General features: G+C 34.8%; 2 long non-coding RNA genes across 2 annotated transcripts in view; both read left to right on the top strand.

Annotated features, from left to right (window-relative positions):
* The window catches only part of LOC116664857, a 252153-nt gene that overhangs the window by 39580 nt on the left and 193608 nt on the right, over positions 1-18965 (top strand). The window lies entirely within an intron of this gene.
* Positions 5275-17892, top strand: LOC116664858. Its single transcript, XR_004321350.1, has 3 exons — positions 5275-5285; positions 7639-7642; positions 17827-17892. It is a non-coding gene; the product is annotated as an uncharacterized LOC116664858 (long non-coding RNA).

The raw sequence follows: 18965 nt of genomic DNA, 5'->3' as shown, positions 1-18965 counted from the left end.
TTATTCTTCAGTGTCACACAAACTACTACTAATAGTAACAAAAACACCTTTTCTCTGATAAACAATAGAATAAAGCCACAAGACATGGGTACTAAAAGCAATATTACACTATACATAAGACAGTTATTCAATTTGTATTTTCCCCCAATTACTAGTATTTTATAGTTGTCTCTTATACCCTTTTTTAGACATTTAAACTTTAAAACTTCCAAGAAACAGTAACCTAACTTTAAATTAAATTTTAAATTAAAAGTTAAATTAACTTTAAATTAAATTTCATCTTTAAATTAAATGAAGTAACGTATATCACTGTCCTTTGTCCCTTTTTATATGTTTGCATTAGGAAAGGAAAATCTGATGGTGAGGATTTTTAAAACATTTTAAAAAGATTTCTTCTGAATTTTATCCCAGCCACCAATTTTTAGCTACTACTGTCAGTATGCTAAATATTCAGCTCAAACCAACTGCAGAGAATGGAGAGAATAACTTGTTATGAAATCTAAATATGGTAGATTTCTATTTAACATGGTCTTTAGTCACATTACATCCCTTAAACATATTTCTATATTTAAAAGGAATTATGCTAACTATAAGAAAGGTAAATCCTTTCCTCTAACACAAAATCCATTTCAGAACTTTGACATGCTATTAAGACACTGTATTTTATTGACTCCTTGGAATTATATTTGTTAACCTTTCGTGTACATGAAGAGTAAGAATTACTGGCAATGAAATTTTCCAAGAAAAAACTTAATATTCTTTGCAAATAATTGTTCTAGATAGTTGTTTTCCTTTCTTCCTAATTGCAGATCTAGAGTACATTTTCCTGCCTTCATTAGTTATGTGTGTCCATAGAATGTGGGCAAAACTGATGTACCCATCTTCTAGGACTAGTCCATGAAAACCACCTCTGAAATGATCTTCACCCATTGTTGACTGAACAGAACGGTCTTGGAGGACCTAAAGGAGGGTGATACCATAAAATGGAAGAGCTTGTGTCTCCGAATTACTGTGTCTGAAGTCATCTGCCAATCACAGGTTGGTGAGTGTGACATAAACTTTATTTCATTCACTGCTGTGATTTTGGGGTATATGTTACAGAAGTTCAGTTATTATTCCTAATAAATTCCCAAAGTTTCAATTAACTGGGTTAAACATATGTTTGACTATATCAAATGTGTTTACATATTTTTGTCCTCTCTTCTCTACTTGGGCTGCCTAAAAACTATTTCTAATTTAAAAGCCATGAATCCTTTTAACATTATTCTAAGTTGATATGTGACAACATCTGCATGATCAATAGTAAAGAAGGAAGCAGTTCACACAGTCATCTAGATATAGCCTATCTCTTCTTAAATTTTCATCTATCTATTCAACTGATAGAATACTAACTCCAGTTCTTGCCACATAAAGTACAATTTATTTAAAATGCTTGTCCAAATAATTACATTTCTAGACCATCTAGAGTTTACCTGAAAGCAGGTTTGTGTGTCCTTCTCTTCAATGTCTTTTTTATAGCATCTTGCATTCTCTAATCTTACCGTATCTCATACTTAATATACTCTTCAGCTGTTTCACATGTTGCTACTAGTTCCAAAAGGCACTATGATAGTCTTTTAAGTGTCTTGAAACTTCTAGTTAAAAACAAAAACAAAATAGACTTGTTTTCTCTATTGATCGCATGTATTTTGATGTGTCTTCCACTTGGCCTTTCCAACTGAGAAAGATTTGAATGCATTCATGACATTTTGCCCTTAATACAATAGCAATGTTGGTTTTTACCTGAAAATTTATTATGGATTTGGACCATCTTCCCTTTTTAAAACAGCTGACACTAAGCTCTGGGTTTTGAATTTATTGACAGAAGCCTGAGGATTTGAGACATCTTCAGAATGTGCTGAGCTCTTTAAAATCTTCAGCCAGAAGACCAAACCTAGCAATGATTCATTGTGAAAATCCTTATTGCTTGGTTTCCTAATAATTGTAAAATGCTATGGAAGCATTCAGTTTCCTCCTTTTCTAATTATGCTATTCTGTATGGGCTGTTAGTTGTACATATTCTAGGAACAGTTTCTAGGAAAGGGAAGAGGCATTCCACACAGTGCTGCAGGTAGGCTGAGAAAGGGTAATCCTCTGACATGTTTGGGTTTATTTCTCTTCTCTGACCATGTTGATTCCATTATTAGGAGTTCAGTACAGTCTCAGAGCACCAGCTTCTGGATTGGCAGTATGTTGGAGCTGAACTCCATCTACTGAGGCTTACCTGTGGGAGACAGTGCATTCTCTCGAGCTTTTGTGATGGCAAATCAATCTCACTATTAGTCTCCCAAAGATATCACGAAATAGATTTCAGATTTCCATTGTATGCATTTGGGATACTTGGCTTGGCATGAAGAACTAAGTCCTCACATGTTGCAGATGATTCCTAAGAATTCTCTGGTTACCACATTAGAAATGGAACTCAGTGAGTATTGGGTTTGGGCATTGGTGGTTTCAGCCAAAATGTGAACACATTAGGGACTGGAAGGACGGAAGGCAGTGATGATGCCTGAACACATTAGAAATGGGATCCAAGCAATCAGCCTTTTGGATAGTGACTAACATGAACAGTAGGGAGCTCTGAAGAGTGATTCTAAATGTCAGTCTGAGGACAAAAGCCAGAATAGCTGCATTCAGATCATTTGGAGATGATTTTAATAACTATTCACCATCCTCAGTACCAGAGATTTATTCACTATGTGTGGCAAAGGGAGAGAGAATCTTTATTTTAATAAAGAAATTAGTTTTTATAAATAATATAAAAATCAAGAAATCTTGAGGTTTTATAGTATGTCCATACAAATGCTCTCATCTGATTTATTCTTAGCTTTAATAACTGTAAGATAAAACACTATTTTTCTGTTTTCTGGTTTAAATTATTAAATGTTAACAGACTGGTGATATATAGGAATTGGGAGTCAGGATTTTGTTCACTAATCTCTTAATGGATGATACGAATCTGACAGACCATGGCTTTTTTTTTTTTTTTTTTGACCTCATTGATTCTCTCTTTAAAGATTTCTCTGTTGCTCTAATTTCTAAGCTCTATTGCTTTCTTCCTGAAATGACATTTATTTTTAAGAGTGGAAAGTTTTTACTTTGTTATCAATGCTCCATTATTTTCTTGACCATGTTGTATGCATTATTTGTTTGTTTTATAAAATCTTAATTCTCATTCTGGAAGTTTTTGAAATTGTTGAAAACTTTTGCTTCTATCTGCTACCCCACCACTTACCTTTTCTTATTTTCTGCTTTATATTCTTCTTTTTTCTCCCTCTTTCCCTCTCAATTTTTCTTTTTCTCCTACTTTTTCTCTTCATTACTACTTACTATATGCAACAAATTGCCTTTAAACTTGACATACCAGGATGAGTAGTGATGTCCCTTAAAGCTCTTATTCTCAAGTGAGAAAGATAAAATAATTGCATACATGATCGTTGTAGGAAGCAGTTTATGATAAATGTGTGGTATGAGACCCAGTTTAAGCCTAACCTGGGATCAGTATATGGTTGGGCTCATGAAATAAATATTTACTTGAAGGACAAGGAAGCTTCCTGAAAAAGAATTCATTCCAACTGCAATGGAAACAGGCTTGATGATGTCAACTTGGCATACAGCTTAGGCTGGAAGGACAATAGTGATACTAAATACTACTGGGTATTTGTCACCAAATTTATTCATGATAGTGAGCTTTCAGGCTACGAGTGAAACTCAACTTTATAAAGAAGTATGCCTCAGGGTTGACAGTGTAGGTAATATGGCAAGACAGTAGAGAGGTAATCCGTTGATTGCTTGCAGATTGCCTCATCTTTGTGTTTAGAGAGGAAGGAAGTACTTGACAAGAACTAAGAGCATTGAATAGATGGGAAAGTGGTACACTCCTGCTTCCATGTCAGATAATTTCCCATACACATTACGTTTTTCCATAGTTCTTGGAATACGTATGGCCAGTGAAATGGGAGGCATCAGGAAACCTTGGAAATTACGATTATAGAAATGTGAAGTGGAGAGTTATTATAGGTCTTTAAGAGATGGATTATTGGCTATGGGCTGACAACCAGAAAAATCCTAGTTTAAACCAAAAGTTCATGCATGTGCCAGTAGGCGTCACTGAGTTAATATTTTTCTTTCTATGCAATTCAACACGATTGGTCTCACTGAGAGGGCCTCTAGCTGCAAGGTCTTTTTGAATCCGTGTACATTAGAGTGAGGTCAAGAACCAGCATCAGAATATTGTCCCCAGGTTGATCACTGCCTTAAGTTTGGGGGAGTGCTCTGACCCCAAAGTCGAACTTGTATATAGTATGAGCTCTGTGACTGGTTGTGATTATGATGCAGCATAGGATAAGGACCGCCAAGGTCCCCAGTGGAGTGAGCATTGTAGAGTGAGAATCTATGTAGAGTACTGTCATTATAGAATGGGGTTCAATGGTAAATTGTATTCAAGTGAAGGAAAAGTTGCCGTGTAGATGTCAATGGGTGATGTAGCCAGGGATATGCATAATCCTGAGTGAGTTAGGAAACCACATAGCAGTATTATCAAGATGCTGAGAATGAAACACCAGTCATACCTGTATCATAAATGTAAAATCAACCAATTCAGAATACTGAAATATGCAGAAGTTTTGGCCAGGACATTATGTAGTTTTTTTTTTCCCCAGAATCTTTCACAGAATGGTGTCTACAAAGTATCATAATGGCAGAATAGCTCTTTGTAGATGAGCCAGTGTTTGCCACAGTGGGTCACTGCCTCTGTCATCTATCAAACTCCCTGAATGAACATCATGGGTGGATATTTTTATTGCGTTGCCTAGGGCTGCTGGAAATTCCAAGTCGTCATCTAGCAGTACAATGTGTATGAATGGGAGAACTAGGCACTTCCTTCCCCGACTCCACTAGAAACCTGGAAATTAGTCCCCTCATGCAACCAAATGTGTCAGGAGAAAGAGGGTTGGCGCCTCAGAGTCTCTAGTAAATGCTCCCAAATGATGAAACATCTGTTATTGGTTGTTAGTAAATGAGAATGCTTGGTTCAGAGATTCAATTATTTCTCCATTACCTATACCCTCTTGCTTACAGCTGGAGGCCACTCATATGGGAGAGGAAGAAACTGTCACTGTGATCTCCAGTCTTGGCTCTGCAGTGCCCTGTGGGCATTACTTTTGTCTGATACAAGCTGCAGAGTCAATTGTAAGCTTTTATAACAAGGTTCTGAACCTGAGTTCACATTCAAGGAACAGACACTGGTTTTGTATGTGACAAACACACTACAAGTTAGCAAGCTGAGAGGAACCCTAGAGGTTACATCTATCATGATTCCTGTATGAAGTTAGCAATCCAAACAAAGTAGCAGCTGAGGGAGCTGGGACTGAGACATAGAAATCCAATCTGTAGCAACGGGTAAATAAACACCAGGTGAAAACAGCTATTAGAGTAGATCCTTGGGACATGGTACGAAGGAAGAAGGTGGTACCTGCAAGACTTCCTTTCAAAGTGTTTCATAATGAATAAAGAGTGAAGCTTTTGATATTTACATTTTTTAAAAACCCACTTTCATTTTAAGTTTGAAAATGGGGACTTATGTGACCATCTGTCCCATCCTAACAATCAACAAAAGGATGATAAACCATCACACGTAGTTTAAAAAAAAATACATCATGGAGCTGAACACGCAAAAAATTTCTAAATGAACTAAACTCCAGAAAGTGGCAAACCTGTCATTTAAAAGACAGGCTCCCCGCCCTGCTAGAACTACAGAAGGAACAAGAATCTACCCTTAGATCTAGGGTGGGTGAGGGATGTGTTGGGCAAAGAGGGAGTAGAAACCAGCTAACATTTAAAAAACTGTTTAGCAGTCTCCTGTGAGCTTCTGAGCCAGACTGGGTATCAGAGGAGCTCTTCCAACAGAACCAGTCTGCAGTCACTCAACGACTCTCACTCCTGCGTACAGTAGTCCCTTGGAAGTTGGTGGGGGGGGGGGGTAACACCTGTGTCCCAAGGTGCACAGCTAGAGAGCAAGGCGTACTCTCCTTGACTTGAAAACCTGGAGAGATTTTTCACTCTGACAAAAACTGTGTGACTCAGCTGTGAAGCAAAGGGAGCTTTCTGGAATCTCACTAGTGCTCAGATTGCAGGCTCCTCTGAAAGGAAAAATGATGATCCAGCCCACAAAAAAATGTAAAGTTAGTGGAGAAGTTAGTCAAATTACAGCTGCCCAGAGACCCTACAGAGATTGATTCAGCAACCAGTCTAGCAGCAAAGGTAGAAAAAGAGAAGGACCACTTTCCAGAGAGAAATGTTATTTACTTCAGTATCTACTGTTCCTTTAACTGAAACTTCAGACACATAATCTAAGATTATGAAGTACATGGAAAGGCAAAAAAAAAAAAAAAAAAAAAGTGATCCACCCTTAAGAGAGGAAACAGTCAAATTCAGAGATGGCCCAGATGTTAAAATTATTAGTCAGAGACATTCAAATTCCTAAGATAAAAATGGGAAAGGTGGAAAACATGAAGAATATGGGAAATTTTAGCAGGCACATGGAAATTATGGAAGAATCAAATTGAAGGCAAGGATAGCCAGTTGAACAGACGATTACCTGTTTGATCAGTTAAGAGTAAGACAAATAAAAGTGTTTACCTTTCCTTATTCCTTCTTCAGTGCTGTTTAGTTTACGTAGATCTGAGTTTCTGACCCATATTATTTTCCTTCTCCCTAAAGGATTTCTTTTAACATCTCTTCCACGGTCTACTGGCAACAAATCTCCTCAATTTTTGTTTTTCTGAGAAAGTCTTGATTTCTCTTTCACTGTTGAGGGATAATTTTACATAAAAGGAGAGTTAGGAGGCTATTTGTATAATATCTGTGGGAGATGATAGCCTGCACAGGGGCAGCAGCAAGATTGATGGATGGAAGAGGAATATCTGAGAATCATTTAAGATTTAGGTCAAAATATTCTGCTGGATATCAATAGATAGAGGAGATAATTTAGAGACTTTCAGAAATATGGCACTCACATGGCATGTGATAATAATATCAATAACAATAATAACAGAGCCAGAAATAGTCATTGACATTAATTGCATACTTACTATAAATCTAGGACCATTATATATATTACCTTATCTAATTTAATACTTACAACTCCATGAAGGAGTTACTGTTTTTTATCTTTATTTTTTGAATGAGGAAAATCAAATGAAAAGAAATCAGGTGACTTTCCCAAGGTCATAGAGCTAATAAATGGCAGGTCCAGCATTTGAATAAGCCAGATTTGAATGACTGATTTCCTATAAGAGAAAGTTTTCAGTTATATATTGTGTATGTATGTAGTAGGGTAGAAATAAAAAAAATTTTTTTGTAAACCCCAATGTTATAAGAAGATTATGAACACAAGAGTTTGTTGTTCTATTATATTCTGATATGTTTATATATTTTTAAATGACTAGCAAGAAAACATTTGGGCTTTGGAAAAAGAGTTTTAAATATTTACTTAGTACTTTTTGAAAGCACGTGGTCTCCCCTTTGTAAATGGTCAGAAAAATAAAGGAACTGTTTTTAGAAAAAAAGAAATCAACAGTTAGAATAAAAACTTAACAGCATTGTCCGAGGAAACCTAGCCTTGGGAATGAAACTGATAAAAATTTTCATTCAGTGAGCTGATAGAATCATCTTTCACTGGAAACTAAAATAAACTACTAATACATATTTCCATATTTTACAATTAAAGCTGCACATATAAATACAATCCAAAGGCAAAACCCCCACTGACCTTTATATTATTAAAAGTCAGGGGCAATATAAAAAGTTTTGTTCTAAACCCCATGATTATGAAAGTCCCGTGTAAAAACTACTATTGCTAATAGAAATGTTTTAAGCCCTAATCCCTAGTAAATTATAAGTTTTTCCCCTAAAACCAACATTTTTTACATGATATTTAAAACATTACTATTGTACATTAAAGTACCATAAGTAACAATATATATTTTCAGTTGCTTTCCTCACTCCCCAAATGGGAATGTCTGAATTGTAGCTAGTCAGCTTATCAATTTTGGTTTTGGTCATGAGTTTTACTTAATGAGAAATTTTGGCTGGTTTAGGGTAATCCATCAATTCTTATGGAAAATCAGCTTAAAACTCATGCCTTTCCGGATTTGGGGTGGGGAGGGGTGGTGGCTATACAAGATTATTGCTTAATAAGAAAAAATAATCAGAACACCATGTACTAGGGACTAGTAAATCAGCAGTAATATTCAAAACTGAATTCACTGTCTTCTCTCCCAATACTCTCCTGCTTTAAACCAATTTTTTTAAAATGGTGTAACCATTTTTCTAGTCACTCAAATACAATGGCTCTATAAATTATTGACACATCTCTCACATTTATGTTCCACATCCAACCAGTTGCCACATCCTGTCTCTCCTATCTTTGTGTTAGTTTCAGTTGACCCATTCTCTTTAACAGGTTAATAATTCAGTTTAGCTTAATATCTCATACTTGGACTGTTGCAATAGTATCCAACTGTTCTGTCCATCAAGTGTACTACTTTTCCCCAAGTATTTTATCACTGCCCAATTGTTCCTTCTGAAATAGGACATTGATTGTGTTACACCAGTGGTTTCCCAAAGTCTTTAGAGTAAATTCAAACTTCCTAATTTAGCATTCAACACTCTCCAAAATCTGGTCAGAATATCACTTTCTGGACATAGTTCTTACTGGTCTCTCATACACCCTACCAACCAAACTAAAGCACAAATTCTTCCTTCAATATGGCTGACCACTTTTTTCCAATTTAATTTTCTTAACCTTATTATTTCCACCCCTTAGGATAACATTCTCTCCTGACTGTATGTGTTAACATCCTATCTATTCTCTAAGAGCCAACCTATGCACCACGTGACTGTTATGAATTCTGTCATCTGAAAAATAATCTATTCTTGGCTTAAGTTCACACACTGCCTTGTTTTTCTCTTAACATATTCAGAGCACGATTCATGTCTTATGGATTTTATATCATTGTAGTCCATCATAGAGTATTTTGCCTGCTGTAAACATTCAATAAATACAAGCAATAACTTTTTGTATATCAATAGAAAAACTCACGGGGAAAGGGAGAAATGTCATAAGCAATGGAGAATCAATTACTAAATTCAGACAGCTAAACTGCACTGGTAGTGTGGCTATTGAGACAAAAAAAGTGTCATTGAACTTCTTGAACTTCAGTTTCTCCACGTATTGCTATATAGAGTATTTTCCTTCACACAGAACCATGACAGCTCAGTAGATACAATGGTGAGACTTATTGAAACTTGATTTGCAGTAGAATAATGACTTATGAAGGGGTACTAAGTCAATAGTTTAGAAAACTTTAAGTTTGTGGCAGCCAATAATAACATTATCTGACCTCTTTATATGTTTTGCTAAACATAAAAATCTCCTGCTCTTTTAATTCTATCAAAGTATTATGTTAATGACTTGTACCTAATAAATGCCCTAACTTTAAAAGTCTCCTTCTCCTTGTCCACAATACACTGAAATAAATAGAACATAAACTGTCCTATATACCTAATTCTTTTACAGCATCTGTAAAATAATCAGTATAAGTTAAACTTGATTACTGTTGATCAGTTTATCTAGTCTAAGCAGTTCAAAACTGGCCTAAGTAACAGAAGTAACTTATTCTAACTCAACAATAACAAGTTTATTTATGCATCTTCCAAATTATAAGGATGTGGGAACAAAAGTGCAGTGAAGTTATTTTTAAAAAGTGAAAGTTGTACAAATAACAACAACAACAACAACAACAACAACAACAACAACAACAACAATGTAAGCACTCCTTCAGTCCTATGATTAAGTGATTCTATTCAGGTGCATCACTCAATACAGTAGTGCCTGTTATCCTGAACTCAACTTTCAAGATTAACCACTGGCCTCATCATGAAGGAAGAGAAGTTCCTTCAGGCACTGCTTTCATGTGCGCCAGCCCTTCCGCACCACTTTTAGTCAGCTATTGCCTTTTACTCTCTTCCTCCCTGCTTCTTGTGCCAACTGTTAAAATCTTCAGCATAAACATGGAGTTGTTTCATTTTTTCATAATGAAATGAACTTCTTTAAAGTGTAATTTGCATCCAAAGTCCTGAGGTATTTGTCTTTTAAACCATGTTTCTCATCTGTGGAGTTGTCAAATTGAAAGCTGCATTCATTTTGTTAAATTTCTTTTATAACTTAATCCTCAAAATGCATTCTTATTTTTTAAATGGAATGATATCAAATTTACAGAAAATTTACAAATAAAGTTCAAGAGTTTTTTTACCCAAACCATCCAAGAGTAATTTTCCTATGTTATGCCTTCCCACCCCCAAACACATTAGTACACATTCTGTACACACAATGAATTCTCCTACATAACCATATACAAAGCTTCAAAATGAGGAACTTGACAGTGATACATTACTGCCATCTGCTTTATGAGGCTTCTATCCACTGAAGTTCTGCCAGATTCCCCAACAGCACCCTTTATAAGGAAAGGATCTAGTTTGGAGCCATGTGTTACTTTACTTGCCATGTGTCTTTAGGATTTTTTTCTCTTGATCAGTTGTTTAGTGTTTGTTTGATTCTCATGACTTTGATACTTTTGAAGATTATGGGCCTAAAATTTTAGAGACTATCCCTCAATTTCTGTTTATCTGATGTTCCTCATAATTAGATTCAAGTTATGTATCCTTGGGGGGAACATCACAGAAGGGATGCTATGAGACCCTTATTGCTTCTGATCAGACAGCACATAATTTTGACTTGTTCCACTTATTGGACATTTGCATACCCTATTTTTTTTAAAATCTTAAAAAAAATTTTTTATTGGAGTATGGTTGGTTTACAATGTTGTTGATTTCTGGTGTAGAGCATAGTGATTCAGTTATACATATATATATGTGTATATATATATATATTCCTTTTCATATTATTTTTCATTAGAGGTTACTACAAGATATTGAATATAGTTCCCTATGCTATACAGTAGGACCTTACTGTTTATCTATTTTATATATAGCAGTTAGTATCTGCAGATCTCGAACTCCCAATTTATCATTTCCCTCCTCTTTCCCCACTGTTAACCATAAGTTTGTTTTCTATGTCTGTGAGTCTTTTTCTGTTTTTTAAATACGTTCATCTGTCTCACTTTTTTAGGTTCTACATATAAGTGATATCGTATGGTATTTTTCTTTCGCTTTCTGGCTTACTTCACTTGTTATGAATAATTGTCTTTTTTTTCTTTCTTTATAAACATCTTGTCTTCTTGGCTATTCTGTAAGCTCTTTGTGAACACAAATATTGTATAAGTGTGTCACCACATCTTAAAGCATATTGCTTTACATTATAAGGGGTCCTTGAAATACTTGGAACTGAAGTGAACAAGTAACCATAATCATAATTATTTCAGTTATAAAATAAATCCCTGAAAGGGTGGTTCTCATTCAAAAGTTGTTGGAGGATATTTAAAAATAAAGATTGCACAAGAAGAGATTTTAGCAAATATAGTACAAAGTGAGTTGTTGCTTTTTGTATATGAGAGAGTAATTGGCTTAGAAACTTCTTGCAAATGCGATAACATGTGGAGTTAGCATCCTAAAAGCTAAAGGCCACTGTTTGATGGTATAGGAGAGAAAGCTACTGGTATATTACTTTTTTAGCAAATCTGTAGACTCATGATGCTCACTTAAAAACTTTTGACAAATAATTACATATATGAGGATAAGAGAAAAAAACAGAATGAAAAGACCCTGGAACCAAAATGACTATTTTTTAAAGTATGTCCTGTAATCTGATGGAATGTGGTCCAGCTTGTCAGTCTTTCTCAATGTCATTCAAACTTATACCCAAACTCCAGAAGCTAAGGAAAATAAAATTGAAGAATTCTAAAATTAACTCTAAGACCTTCTTGAAACTACTCCAAAAATTATGCTCTTCTCTTTAGATAAGATTTCAGAGTTAGAGTGGGAAAGGATTTTATTGATCAGAATGCAATAGGAGAGAAAGGAATTGGAAAGCATCAATGTGTTCATTGAGTTTTGCTCAGCTTGACCTTGCCCACAGTGTATTTAAACATTAAGAAATAATCTGGCACTTTCTCGACTGACTTCTTACAAACCAAATTGATTGCATGGCTGAGTGAAAATTCGAGAAACCAGTGTTCTCTAGTGTGACAGACATGTGGTCAAATGATAATGTGAAGTCAAATTGCCGCTTCCATAGGATTTCACTTGAGCTGTGCAGTTATCACTTTATTCTCTCACACCCCGTCTATGTATGATCACAAAAAGAGGTGCGAAATGAAAATTAGGAAGTGTTTGATAAATAGCTGAACTGTCTGGGAGAAAAGCAGCAAATGATCTGCGGCAACAATTGAGTGTGAATGTATTGATGTTGAAAAGGGTAGCATTTCAAGGCAAACATAGTAGAAGTGATTGCAGAGAATTGAAGATGAAACATCACAACACATGGAATATAAGAGGGAGAGCTCAAAGGAAAATATTCCGGCTGATACAGGGCAACGAAGAAGGGGATAAGGGCCAAATAACCCCAAACTGCTAAAGCATAAGCAAAGATCTGAGTCAAATGTAGAAAATATTGGGACAGTTATAGTAGCCCTTTACATATATTATTGTATACAATAATAACTTGATCAAATAAGATGGATACAGTTTATTCACATAGTTATGGAATGTGCCAAAATTCATTGTTAGCTCTGAAAATATTTTGTTCAAAAAAAGTTACCTTTATGGAGCACTAGTGTTCCAAAAAGAGGAAGGTGGACAAGAGTAAATAAATTAAAAATAAATATTAAATTAACCTGGTAATGGAAGTGCTGTGAAGAAGGATAAAACAGAGAAAGGGGATAGTGAATCAAAGATGGACAAGGTGTGCTGAAATGTTTAATATTGTGGTCAGGAAAGGTGTCATTGATATAGTGGCATTTTATCAGAGGTAGTCACCAGAGATAAAAGTAAAATAACAGGGCTAGGTACATGGTGAAGAACATTCCAAGAACAAGGCCAGCAAGTTCAAGGCTTCCGGGAAGCATGTCTGCGGGGTTCAGGAAATGTCACGGGAGTCCAGTGGTCAGTAACCCAGGGTTACCTGAGCTGAGTAAGCTCTATGTGTTATTTCTATGTTGTATATCTGGGTATGAAATAATAATATACACAATACATCAAACGTTTAGATTTAGCTCCAATTGTATACAAGGAATAATTCTCTTTAAGATAACTGAAAACAAAATGTAATGACAGATATAGTGCTCTCTCTCTCTCTGTCTCCACACACATGCACAGGTAATAACTATTTTTTTTTTAATGTTTCTCTGAAACAGAAAGGTAGAATCGCTTTTGTAAATAAGATTTAATTTTAAGAGAAATCATAATCCTCAAAGATTATATTTTAGTATTTTAGAAAAATCAATGTTACTTAAAATTGTTGGAATAGTAGAATTTCCAATTCCATCTAAAGGAATCCACGTGCCATACTAAATTCCACACCATGGTCAGTCTATCAAAGGATCACCAATTTAGCGCTAAGATTTTTTTTTTTCCTAAAGCAATGAAAGGATCATGAAGAATAGGAAGTTCAAATTTTCAATTTTTATTATACTTCTATCGTTAACATTAATTACACTAGCCGATATAAAGCTATGCAGAAGGCAAGCCTAGTATAAATTTTTTTGAAGTCCCCTTTGATATAATCTAGCTGAGGTCGAGGATATCAATTACCATATGTTTTTAGATATGTTAATAATGAATATAGTTAAGAATTTTTAACAAGCTGTGAAAATTTTAAATTCATTTAGGAAACAAATAGTACACAGATATTTTGCTTCTTTTTCAAGGTCCCATGATGCACAATGAATTTTTAACACCCATGCTTGGAGTTACGGAGAACAGTGACTAGTCTGCATGCGTATTGCGACCAGTATCTTAGTGGTTTGTGCCTTAATTGAAACCTTGTTCTTAAGTCGAGTTTTATTTCCCACTCTCCACCCTATCCACCACTGGTTTCGTTAGGTACAATGAGAAATGAAAGCCATACTGAAGGGAAAACAACTCACCAAAAAATGAGCTAGCCTTGTTACTAAAGCATAAACATAAAAGAAAATACGTGCTACTTCAAAGTTCAACCATTCTGCCGTTTGAACATGTTTATTACCCCCATCCGAAAGATTATTCTTCATTTAATTACATAACAAAATAGGGTTGTTGTTTCCTTTTAGGTAATTAGTGTTAAATATTATCCATAAAAATATTTATAAGAATCAGGGCAGGTGATTTTTTTTTTTACTTTAGAATTAAAATAAGAATTAAAATAAGAATTAAGTATCTTGATTTGATAGCTTTGTAAAAGGCTTAATTCAAAATATGCCATTTTGTTCTTTTCCTAATGGTATTTATTACTTTTCTAACTTGTTATACTTTGATTCTTAGACAACGTTCCCTTGGTCATAATTTTACATTCATTGTAATTGAACCCCATCTTTCTGCAAGCATGCAATTTGCCATATGATATTTATATTCTGATCCCTGCAAGCCACTGAAAATGAGGATTTTATAGTGTCTGCAAGAGATAGTGATGTCTAGGTTGCTTGTCAAGCAAGGGTTTGTATTTACAGCAGCCCAGATTAAATAGAAATTGACTTTGGTTGCTTTTTTGTCGGGATAATAAAGTGAGAATTAGACAGGCTTTAATGTTTTTAATGTTGTAGATAAGAAGGCTACCAAATGGGGAATTAATTGTTCATCGGCACAAAAGAATAGTGATTTAGAAGAAGAGGGGAAATAAGCTTTGCTGTTGGTAAGTTCACACTTACCCTTGTAAATAACTTTATCCTTGCGTTTTCATCCAGTGATTTACTTAAATTTGCATTTAAGTCATCTCCCAAATAATGTGTTTTTAGAATCTATTACATTGCAGTGCCTCTGATCCTGCAACCAAAGCTCTTGATTTCATTCCAAATTTAGGGATTATTCAGTCAATAATTAGGCAATCAACAGTATTTGTCCTGCTGATTTATTTTTTGTGAGGAGGCACGCTAATCTCACACTTTCCAAGGCATTGAGGAAATAACTCAATTTTAAAATGACTTTAATCATCTGTGTTAAATCCTAGAGACTTAAGGGAAAAAAAAAATTCCTGGACTCAATGCTTTGTGATGGAATGTATTAGAGAAACTCTCTGGAAACAAGAAGTTAGTTGTTAGAGCGGTAATGGAGTTTCATATAAATAGATTTGTACTGCTGTATTCTGTTTTATTGATATGGAAATTTTATCATGTTTCGTCTTCATAGTTATAGATTTACTAATTTATCTGTGATACATTTTGCCATCTGATTGTTTGACAAGAGGTCTTTGGGCATAGGATACAGAAATTTCAGTGACCCCAATTAAATCTTTTTTCAAGACTGCCCCTGATGTGGGCTGACTGGCTCTACTCAGTTTGTTTTTATGAGTAAAAACTGAGATTAAGAACCTAGAATATTATGTGCTTAAGATTACATGTATAATAAGAATCATTTTCTTATCTTTAATACACTTCTTATTGTCACATCGATATCTATTTCTGCTTGGAAGTATACAATTTGGTTAGATGATACAGTTTTCAGACAAAGTCATCCAATACTTAATTGTGCACAGCCTATGAAACAGACATTTTGTTTAATGGTAGGTATATAGAGTCAAATAAAACAGAAAATATTATTAGCCTCATGGACCTTATAGTTCTATAGTCATTGATGGGTAGATGGATGGATGGATGGATGGATGAATGAGTCAAACAAACAATGGAAACGTAGTGGTGTAAAAGATGAGGAAGAAAAGGGGTGGAGAGGAAAGGAGTGCTCTGTTTCCTTGAGCTCAGCATTTTTAATCAATTCTATGGAATCAGTGTTTGCTTGTGACTATTTCAAAACACTGTTTTCTCACTTTGGAATCTTTGATCATACAATTATCTATAGGGAAAATCGTATCTTTATACTTTAATTTCCACATCAATATGTCATATTTCTACAATTCCCAGTCATGTATATGAGTGAGTCATGGCTGAAATGCCATATCTCTTTGCTGTTCTTGGCAAGATGTAGTAGATTTTCTTAAATAAATGTTTCTCCATTTACTGTACACCCTATGACAATTTTCAAAGACTTCAAATGGTTGGGTATTTTTGTACTTTTCAGTTATGATTGTTTAATTTTGGAGTGGGTCTGTGAAGATCCTCAGACCACCATTCCAGACATGAGCCCCCTAACGCATCATGTCTTGAACTGATAGTGAATGCTGGTCGTCTTTTATAAAGCCCAGTTTTGGAAGCAGGGGGACGTTTTATGTTCTGTAGGGAACATAAGGACGGGCTCCAGTTGATGGAGCAGAAAGATATCAAAGATTCTGGGGGAAAAACAAAAGTTGAGTGATCCTATAAAATAGAGCAGAGGAGAAGATTCCAGTGAAGAACATAGCAGGACACTTTCAAATCCAGTGCTCTCATTTTCTTGAGGAAGTGTTGGAAAGGTAAATAGTTATGCTTGGTAGCATAATTTTGAGCAAATGACATTGAAAAGTTCTGTTTTGCTAAGAAAGAAAGAACAAGAGTATGTTGCCTCGGCCAAGACTACATACCTCATTTCTGTAGTAATGTCTCTTTAAAAAAAATCTGTACTGGCTTCCTGCTAAAAGTAAATGAATATGTACCTTTTTTGTGTGTGAGAAATAATCTGTTATATACTTTTGAAATGACACCAACAGTACAGAACAGAAAACTGATGTTAAATGCATCCCTATTACGTTGTGTTAAATAGAGAACATTAAAAATGCTTTCCCCGATGTTTTTCATAATAGGGAAAATTGTAGCTAAGTACACAACAATTATTCTTGTCCATTACTTATGAAAGCCATGTCACCTGTTCTAGTTTTTCTATTGTAAATCTGGAATTAATTGTAATTGATGCAACTTAGTAATTTACTCTTGTTTCTTTTTAAACATAAAAGCCTCTGTTTAAACTTTCCTTTATTAAGAACCCAACTATTCAACTGCTGAATAGGTATCGTTAAGACAATTGAAGTAACAAAAACCGAGAGAAGGTTTTGGCAAGAAATTGTCACTCAAATATTGGTGCCTACAGAGGAAACCTGATTACTTTTTTTGCTTGGCATTTCCAGACTTGTGTCCTGTTGCACGTGCCACGGCGTTTGCATCAGCCCCCAAGTATACCATCTTTGTACAAAATTAAAATGCAGAACCTAGTTTTCCAAATTAGTTATTTGGCCCTTAGGAATTTGAAAACTTTTACAAAATCATGACATGTCTCATTAAAAATGTATTGTTAAGTTACACATTTAATAAAGGGCATCCCAGTAACCAGAAAAAAAAATGGTATTTCAATAAATACCATTAGAATGCAACCAGTACCCAGATCAAACAATAGAATATTTTCTACTTTCTAGAAGCTCCCCTATTGCCTTCTGTTAGTTATAACCTGCCTCCATGGGTAATTCCTCATTTTTAACACTGGAGATCAGTTTAGGTTAGTTTAAAAAAATTTTTTTTAAATAAATACAGATATACAGTATTATCTTTTTGAATATGTTTTTATTCAAAAATTTTAGTGAGATTAATCTATTTTAATGTAGTGTCTGTTTATTCATTCTCATTTGTACATACTATTATGAGTGAATATATATTTTGTAGAGGTAAAGAACACTCACAGTATTAGTGCACTTAGAGGAAAGATTTTGAAAACAAGAAAATAATGTTTACCAGTCCAGTTCTTATATTGTCTAGTAAGGTACACATTCAAGGTGACAGTATCTGGAGAGGTATCACAGGACATCAACACAATCATGGAACTTGCCAGTCCTCTGTATTTTTGTCTCAACCTGGCACCCAGGCATCTGAGAAGTGAGAAGTCAGCTCACTGAATAGTGGAAGGCTGATAGAACAGGATGCCTGTAGGTATATTTGTCCTCATAAACATTCACAAGAAGAGAGAATGGAAGAAGAGAGTAAGATCATTAAAGAATAAGAAAAAAAAAAAATGGGACGTGGCCTAACATAAGAAAATGTTGTCCTAGAATTCTGAAGGGACCACTCTGTGGTTTTGACCTAAGGAAAAGTGTCCATTTCCAAAAGGGTTTTAGAATTACCTTTCTTCAGAAAATACTGACAGTTGAGTCAGAACAATCAAGGTGATGAATGCCATTTGTCATTTCATGATTTGTGCTCCTTTGTAGCGCTAGACTTTAGGGTGGGGCAGTTTGAGTTACAGACGGCAAAACTCACAAAAAAGGGGAATAAAAAAGAAGTGATTTTAAAAGGGTCATGAGTGAATCTCTCGGGGGAAACAGTGCAACACCACTAATCTGCCAAACATTGTTTTACTTTCACTATAGAAAACAGCATTCAATGTAAATACATTATTTGTAAGCCTGCCATATGCTATGAGCAAAGATGTATTACTTGAGTCTGTTGATGTCAGAATTACTTATGGAACCTTGGCAGAAAAATGAATTTATTTACTTTTTCAGGTTATGTTTATCATCAAGAAGTTAATTGTTAATATGTAATACTATTGTCTAATTGTTTTTTAAATTACAAGCTATAAAAACAAGGAGGAGCAATCAACATTACAAATAAGAAGAATACATCATTGAACTTAAAAGTGTTCTATCACTGTATTAGATACTTGAAACAGGATACTAAATGCACTTCAAATTTTAGTATTAGTTCTGCTCAAGATAATGTTTGTTGTGTGTATATGTGTTTGTGTGTGTGTCATGTACTTTCTAAGAAATGAAGGTTGTTGCAGAGTTTCAGATGTACATTGTTTTTGTTGAGGCATCCAACTGATCACAAAGTTTTTTTATTCTTTGCTTTTGATAATGT

The sequence above is a fragment of the Camelus ferus genome, chromosome 7, assembly GCF_009834535.1.
Source record: "Camelus ferus isolate YT-003-E chromosome 7, BCGSAC_Cfer_1.0, whole genome shotgun sequence".
NCBI lineage: Eukaryota > Metazoa > Chordata > Mammalia > Artiodactyla > Camelidae > Camelus > Camelus ferus.
This window is presented reverse-complemented; position numbering and strand designations above follow the sequence as displayed.